This window comes from Phocoena sinus, chromosome 12 (genome assembly GCF_008692025.1).
Source record: "Phocoena sinus isolate mPhoSin1 chromosome 12, mPhoSin1.pri, whole genome shotgun sequence".
NCBI lineage: Eukaryota > Metazoa > Chordata > Mammalia > Artiodactyla > Phocoenidae > Phocoena > Phocoena sinus.
The window spans coordinates 42891145-42899529 of NC_045774.1; positions in this window are offsets into that span (position 1 = coordinate 42891145).

Sequence of the window (8385 nt, forward strand, 5' to 3'; positions counted from 1 at the left end):
AAGAAGTAAATTACCATTCCTTTATCAAGATTGGGAGCACTTTTTTTTTTAATCATTGAACATTTGAGGAAACAGCTATCCAAAAACACTCTCCAATCTATGTTTCAATTTATGTAAAACCCAGTTACCACCTGAAATATCCCTGAAGTCTTTTTCTACCAAAATTAATTCAAATTAGAACATTTTCCCTTTTATAATTAACACACTGTCCCATTCTTTCTCAGAAATCATTCTCATATTTTTCCACCTCAGATTTGTACAGGATGCTCTGAAGAATTGTTACGAATAGGATCAAGGTTTGTAACCTCATAGGCATTAAGATTCTAATAGTTCATAATGAGTTTGCCCTTGGAGGACCCACCAAATGTAGGAGATGAATGAAATGCACTTCAGCTGAACCTGACAACAAATCATGGTTGGAGTCTCTCTATTAAAACAACATTTATGGTAATTTCAGGTGTCTGCCTTGAATGTTTGCCTCAGTGCCCTCTTCCTTCACATTTGGCTTGCTTCCATTTGAATGTTTTTGGCACGTCACAAGTGCTGTGTCTGCACTTCAATGTCAGCATTTGCACGTGGTCATTCCTCTAGAGGGACCGCTGAATGCAAATGATCTAAATCTCCGCTGAATCAGGAAGGGAGAAAACCAAGATGGGAGAGAACAGGATGAGAGATGTAGAATTTCAATCTCGCTGTTAAAAAAAGACCCGAAAGCAGTCTCAAGCACCATGTTTTTATTATTCATTATGGTAAAGGGGATACAACATCAGCTCCCTTCTTATCCTCCAATTCTGTGTTTCATGAGCATCTCCTAAAAAGGAGCTGAATTGCATTTGAGAGACAGAGAAACAGGTATTAAAAGCGCAAAGGTCAAGTGGTGTGTCTGAATGGAATTAAACAGAAAAGATGAGGGGAAGGCCTATTTCCCTTTTTCCCCCCAGCTGCCTCTTTGGCCTCAAGGGATGAAGGCTGTCGGCTGAAGTTTTTAATAGTGGCATGTGGATGCCAGGGTCATACTTGACTGCTCAGTTTACCTCTCTGACCAGTTGTGGTTATGGGCACATCACTACTGCAAAATTTCCATTCCACTCTTCCCCTTACATCATCCGAACCTCACTTAAGACACACACTAGCACTGTTGAATTCCTTTAGGAAGCAGAAGTTGAATCTCAGCAACATCTTCTCTAACGATGCTGATTTTGAAGACACTTCCACTCGTGTAAGGAAGAGTAGACTTTGGTCTGTGATTCAGACCTCAGTCACCAGGCATTATGACCAATCTGTTTAGCATAGACCACACCTGTGTGTTTATCAGATTAAAGCTTCAAAGTTATGCTTCAGAAGTGATGGACGATTCTCCCCAAATTGCTCAACAGTTGTCCGGAATTGCTTGTACTACTGCAAATACCCAGTGCCCATATACTTTCCCCGTGCCATTCTCTCACTCTTTTTCTTTCTCTCCTAAGTCTGGTTGAATCTACACAACAGACACTATTAAACGCATGGCATCTAGAATGATAGAGCTTCAGAGTTTCATTCACTTAATTGAATTCACGCAGGAGAGAAGAAAACAAAGCTGGTGGGAAATTTGTGGAGAGGGGAAAGGGAAAAGGAATAGAATGGGTAGGTCTTAACAAGTGAAAAAGAAAATTTCAAAAAGTGGTACTTATGAACTCCAGTGATAACTGAGAGCTGTTCAGGCCTGAGGTGAAAAGTAATCACAGTTCACTAATTGTCTAAACTCCAAATTGTGTTTGCTGAGCCATAACAATGCAGACACTGCATCTTGATCAATAAGAGAATCAGCTAAGACAGTGGAAAGTGATTGCTTGTGGTGAAGGGGAAAATGATGGAGAAGTGGGGAGAGGCACCACTGTTTTGCTTAACAAAGCTGTAGGATCGACTCTTTAAACCATGTACAGATATAAATTTGACAAAAATAAACATTTTTTCTAAAGAAAGGGAAAATACAGAAGTATAACTCTGACATTTTTTTTTCTCCATTGAATTCTTGGTGTTGTCAAGGCACCTTCCTAAGCAGATTGCAGCTAAGGGGGAAAAGAAGGGGTCGCCATCAAGAGCTGCAACAATTTCTTAGTTAAGCTAACAAATAATTGTCACAATAAATCTACAGACAGATTCATTAATTTGCTAATTATGCTTCCATTCTCTGGAGATGTCTATCCTTTCCTCATTGATAAACCTTCAGTTTCCCAACAGAGAGATTCAGCTACAATCAACAAGCAATTTCTTGTCTTTTGGGTTGACATAAAATCATAGAATATAATAAATAGTGAGACATCACTTTCTAGTTAACGTCTTCTGGCAGCAAAGCGGGGAAGGTAGGAAGATGGTAAACAATTTTTTTCACTCTACAAATCAAAAATTAAACATGGTTGAGTTTATTCATTCAGTTGGATATAGTAGATTTTTATTTTCCCCTTAGGTTTGTAAACATCGGTGAGTTGTTAAAGTCAATGGGTATAAGTTATCTCATACTGGGTATCTTTCAACATTACTTGGTCAAATAGTGAGAAGGCAAATAGTCTACCTCTAACCCAATAACAATTTCTCTTTTATTTATAAATTCTTTTTATTTTTAAAGTATTTCTACTTAATCTTCCCCAAAAATACATGAAAATATATTTGTGATATTTTTGTTTACTCAGAAACCCAAGTGAACTCCTAATTTTGTACCTAACTCCAGTTTCTTATTTTGTGACTCAGACTTGAACATGCCATATTCTCTATTTGGTAATAAATTTTAAAGAGGCCAAAAACCTTACTGAAGGCCAATTTTTCTCAGGGCTAATTTAGTTAGAGCTGACTTTGCAAGATCATTAGACCCTGTGAGCACTAGTTACTTGTGTATTGATTCAGTCCTAAAATAATGTCTCTGTCACCCAGCACTGAGGTGTATACAATTCAAAACCAACAAACAGCCACAATGTTCTATGTGGAATCAGCGTAAAGGCCACAGATCTCAAAATAATGAGTATTATCCAGCCTTAGAAGCCAGCTAGTATTCTTGTGTCAGTTCGGTCTTGAGAGCAACTAATCCTACTGCATTAGTTAGGACATATCCAACTGCTAGTAGCTGAAACCCCTGGCTCAAATCGGCTCACATAATAGGAAATATATTGTATCGTAGAATGAGAAATCCAGAGGTTGGGCAGGATCCAGAATTAGTTAATACAGTGTCTCAGGAATATTACCAAAGACCTAGAGTCTTTCCATCTTTCTCTACCAACCTCAATGAGTTGGTTCTGCCATCAGCTTGGTTACTTCAGGGTTGCCAGAAGATTGCAATTCTATGTGTCCGATCCAAATACACCAACATGCAGAAAAGAAAGGAGCCATGTCTTCCAGAAACCCATGGACAGACCTCTCTTACATGTCATTGGCCATGATTGGGCCACATACCCGTCCTACACTATGGAGGCAAAGAGGATGACAATACCATGATTGGCTAAGACTAAACATCTGGGATTAAAGGTGGTTTAGGAATCAAACACAAAAGCCACTAACTTTACCTCTGAGACTCTTTTTTCTGTAATTTTACTCTTTGACCTCCAAACCAACCCTTTTTGGTGTGTTAGAGTCTAAGAAGAAATGCAATTCTATCATTCCTTCTCAGTTTCTTGGAAATTTTACTCATATTATCAATTGTCTCTTCTCCCTCCTATATATAAAACATCTCCCTTGTCCTGTAGATATTCAAACATACTCAAGTCTCTCCAATCTTCAAAAAAAGATACCTTCTCTAGATCCCACATCACCCTCCCATTTCTCATCATCCTCTCAAAGCCCAACTGTTAAACTTGCTGATTCATTATCCCAGTTTTCTCACTTTTCCTTCACTCCTCAATCAGTCTGGCTTCTGTCCAGTAACTTCACATAAAACTCGTGCTGAGATTATCAGTGATTTCCATGTTATAAAACTCGACGGGGTTTTTAGTCCTCACCTTAGCCTTTGACAATATTAACTAATCCTTTCTGTATAAAACAAATTTTCCCAGTGTATCCCATCATGACCCACACGTTTCTAGTCTTATTCTAACCTGATGGCTCCTTCTTAGTCTTCTCTATAAGCTCATTCTCCTACACCCAGCCATCAAATGTCATAATTCAAGTCTCAGTCTCTAGACCCCTTCCTTGTCACTCTACACCCCATAGACAAGCTCACCATACCCATGATTTTAATTATCATCTATATGCCAATGGCTGCCTAAAAGAGAGGGCGTTTCTTATTCCTTAGCAACAAAGCAACCATCAGCTGCAAGCAAGGACAGGTCCCCAGCGGCTCCTTATTTTTGTTGACTACTACAACTTCACCTATGAGACTGATCCACTCATGCCTCATATCTCTGATTGTTACTTTCAAAATCCCAAGCTTTCTAAGTTATCAACCATCACCCACAGGATGATAGCCATATATCCTTAAACTGACTTGATCTCCCACCTTTCCCACACCCTTAACTTTTTTCTATGCCTTCTAGGACTCATGATATGTTATCAGAAAACTACTCTTTTCATCTTCAGCATCTTCACCTTTCTTTGCCTTAATTGAAATCTGAATGTCCCTTATGACTCCACTCCCTTTGAAGCCCTTTCAGGTGGGTGCTGCTTTTTGTCTTACACTCTACTTAGCTTTGGTCCCAGAACTAGGATAGGAAGCTTCTTGCTTCTTGTTTCTTCTTTCACAACATTTCTCCTTACACTTCTTTAAAATCTACATCTCCTTTGAAATTCACGACATCACACTTGACAACTTACTACCTCTCCTTATTGCTGTCACTTATTGACCTGCTGCCAATATCACTCATTAACAGATCATCTTAGTCCCTGACTCACTTTCTCATTCTACCTGTTCCTATGACGACTTTTGTTTCAACATTTAAATAAATGACCTACTAAATGCCTTGATTCCTCTGTTCCTTAGTTCCAATGATCTTTTCATCAGCTCTTCCTTCACTCCCGTGGTCCTTATCATCACAAAAAACTAAGTGCTTTCTAAAATACGTATATCAAAATATCCTATTCTCCGACCGTCACCTCCACCATCTCCACCACCTCTTCTTTCGCCCTCATCAGTTACTGGCCTCCTACCTCACAGAGAAAATAGAGGCTGTTAAAAACTCCCTCAGCTTCCCACGATCAAGCCTACAAATTTACCTCTTTTGTTCCCTCTCAGCTTTCATGATGGAAGAGGTATCCCTCACCTTTCCTAAGGCTACTCGCATCACCTGTGCTCTGGAGCCTACGTTCTCTCACTTTCTCAAGGAACTTGATCAAGCAAGTACACCTGCCTCTCATGCAATTTTAAACTCTCCCCTCTACTGTCTCCTTACAGTAAGCATTTGGACCTGTTCAAATCTCTCCCTTCCAAAACAACAGCAACAACAATAACATTACCTCTGAGTTTGTCAGAGGAATGCCTTCTAGTTAAAGGCATTTTGTCTCCTTTACTGGGAAACTTCTTGACCACGTTGTCTACATTTGCTCTCTCCTTTTTCTAACCTCACACTCACTCATCACTCTTATGCAGCCGGGTTTCTACCCAACTGCTCCCATTCACCACTCTATAGAAACTGATTTTTCCAAAGTTACTGAGGACCTCCTAGTTGCTAAATCCTGTAGACACTTCTCAGTCTCTATTTTGTTGACTCTTGTATAACTTATAAACCATGTAACACAGGTGACCCTCCTGAAACTTTCTTCCTTTGGTTTCTGTACTCTTGGTTTTCTTTCTCTGACTGACTCTTCTCTGTTTCTCTTGCAGGAGTCTTTTTCTCTGTATGTCCTTTAAATGTGTTCTTTGAGGCTCTGCCCTAAATTCCTCTCTTTTGCTCCACAACCTCTCCTTACGCAATCTCGTATATTTCTATGGCTTAAATTATCATCTAAATGCAAATGACTTTCAAATCATTTTGAAACGATTTGTCAGGACAAAGTGGTTCTCCAGAGCTTCTGACTAGTATAGATTACTGCCTACTGCACATCTTCACTTTTTTATCCCACAAACATCTAGAACCCAAAACACTAAACCGAACTCAGTATCCTTCTCCTGAAATAACCTCTTCACAAATTCAGTGAATGGCTGAGATATTGTGATTTATAAGAAATACATTTCTCATATATTTGGTCTTTGGCCATGGTTCCTGGCTCACAGCTCCTAAAACCCTTGGAATTTCCTAAATGTTATTGTTGTTCTCTGTACTATGACCATGTAATCACTTCTGAGCCTGAATTTTTCTGTCAGTGAAAAATGTAATAATTATGTCTGCAGTAAAGTGTAAATTAAATGAGAGAGCACATGGGAAATACTGGCTACAAACATAGAAAATGCCAATAAGTACATGTAATACATATGGAAAGTCCTTCCCCATTCATAGCATGGTTTTCTAATGACTTGTAGAGCTGAGATTCAGTTTCCCAATCTGGGAGCCTGTCACTTGACACATGACAACCTCCACCGTCATGGTAATCAATAAACCAACAGCCATCACGTGTCTCCTCTGCACAGGACACCAGAGTGTGTATGTGGTCTGTAAGTTTCTTACAAAAATATAAGGCATGCCTGCCACATTCAAAGAGCTTAAATCTAAATGGATATATTGGGTTTTTCATAACAGCTTATGACGAAACCCGAACGAACTTTTTGGCCAACCCAGTAGAAACACTCAAAGAGAAGTCTTCAGCGAGGGAAGTGAAAGTTGTGGCTGCCATCAGTAAGGCTCCAGACAAACTCTGAAAGTCATGCCAAGGCCAACAGCATCATTGGAAATAATGGCCCACCAGTGAACAGAGAGCCTCAAGGCAGCAGGTATATTTTGACAACTTACCACTGAAACTTTTAACACCTTTTTGAGGACTAGAAGGATTTGTAACGGAGCTAAGGGTACCAGAGTTCCAACACTGACAACAGTCAACACTCAGATCTCGAGACTATGTCTCCAAATTAGAGAATCACAGTATTAAAATCCAAAATGTATGAATGCAAGTACTAGTTTGACTCATACATGAGAGTATATGTCATATTTGGACAAAGGTCCTTAGAAAAACACTTGAAATATAATTTGTATATGAGTAATCCTTGGACCTTTTAGTTTCAGCTCTAACTTGATCTCCCCAAATTTCCACTAAAATATTTGTAAAGAACCATACAGGGATGTATACATTTCTGAGGTTGCAACCGAAAAATGATGCTCAGAATTTGAGAGGCATTTCCTCTAAGAGTACAACAGATAAAACTCACTACACAGAGAAGCTGTATGATACCCACATGATAATAGGGAGCGAGACAACTTTATTAGTCCCCACTGTTTAATCACTGAGTCAGAAAAACATCAGTCAGAAGACTGGGCAACTTGCCATCTGCCCCGGGAGGGATGCTTCCGGGAAAGTCAGAGTCCCTTCTCCTCCCTCCTCTCCCTCAGAATCGCTTTCTAGTGTCACACAGAGATGGTTACTCCCAGAAAACAACCAGGCACAAAGAGGGAAGGGATATAAAGATCAAAGGGGATAGATGTGGAGGACCAGTCCTCATAAAATTTTAAGGTAGGGCTGTCAGGAATTGCTGATGACAGCACGCATGAGGATTGAAGTTCTTACGTATGCAATTTACTCAGAGTGTTAGAAAGTCGGAAAGCAGGGTTAGGAGAAGACCTCATGTCAGTTCAACAGAACTGCAATGGAAGAAAGCCTGCTAAACGTCTGAAATGAGGTTGGAATGAAGGATTACCCAGCTGTGTAAGAAGGGCGTTTAACTAGAGCTCAAGAGCAGAGTTGAGCCAGAGAAAACTGACAAACTCTGTGGTTGGCAAATAATGGATTTGGGTTGGATTCTTCTTCTCAAAAGATAAGGTTTCTTAAAAATAACTATCCAATTCTCAGTCAGGATTATTAACTTCAAGCAACAGAAACCAAATCTAACTATCTTAAGCAAAAATAGAGGATTTACTTCAAGAATTTACTTTCATTCATTCATTTATTCATTCATTCAATGAGCCTTGATTAAATCTCTAGTATATGTCATACACACAGACACATATATATGTACTTAGAATAGTATATGTAGTATAGCATATGCTGTATACATTGTATATACTATATATATTAGATATACAACATATACTACACAACACTGTCCTACACTATAGACATATATATGTGTGTATATGTATGTGTATATATGTAAGTATGTATATGTGTGTGTGTGTGTGTGTATGTAAATTTCTAGATAGGCTTACCCCCAGACTTCAGAAAACATGCTGCTGAGGAAGGTGACGGATCCTGAAGCAAGATAATTCCATGGGTAGAGCACAAAGTTTCTGAAAAATGGATTCACGTGGCAGAGATTAAGAGGGTGTTCTAATGGAGCAT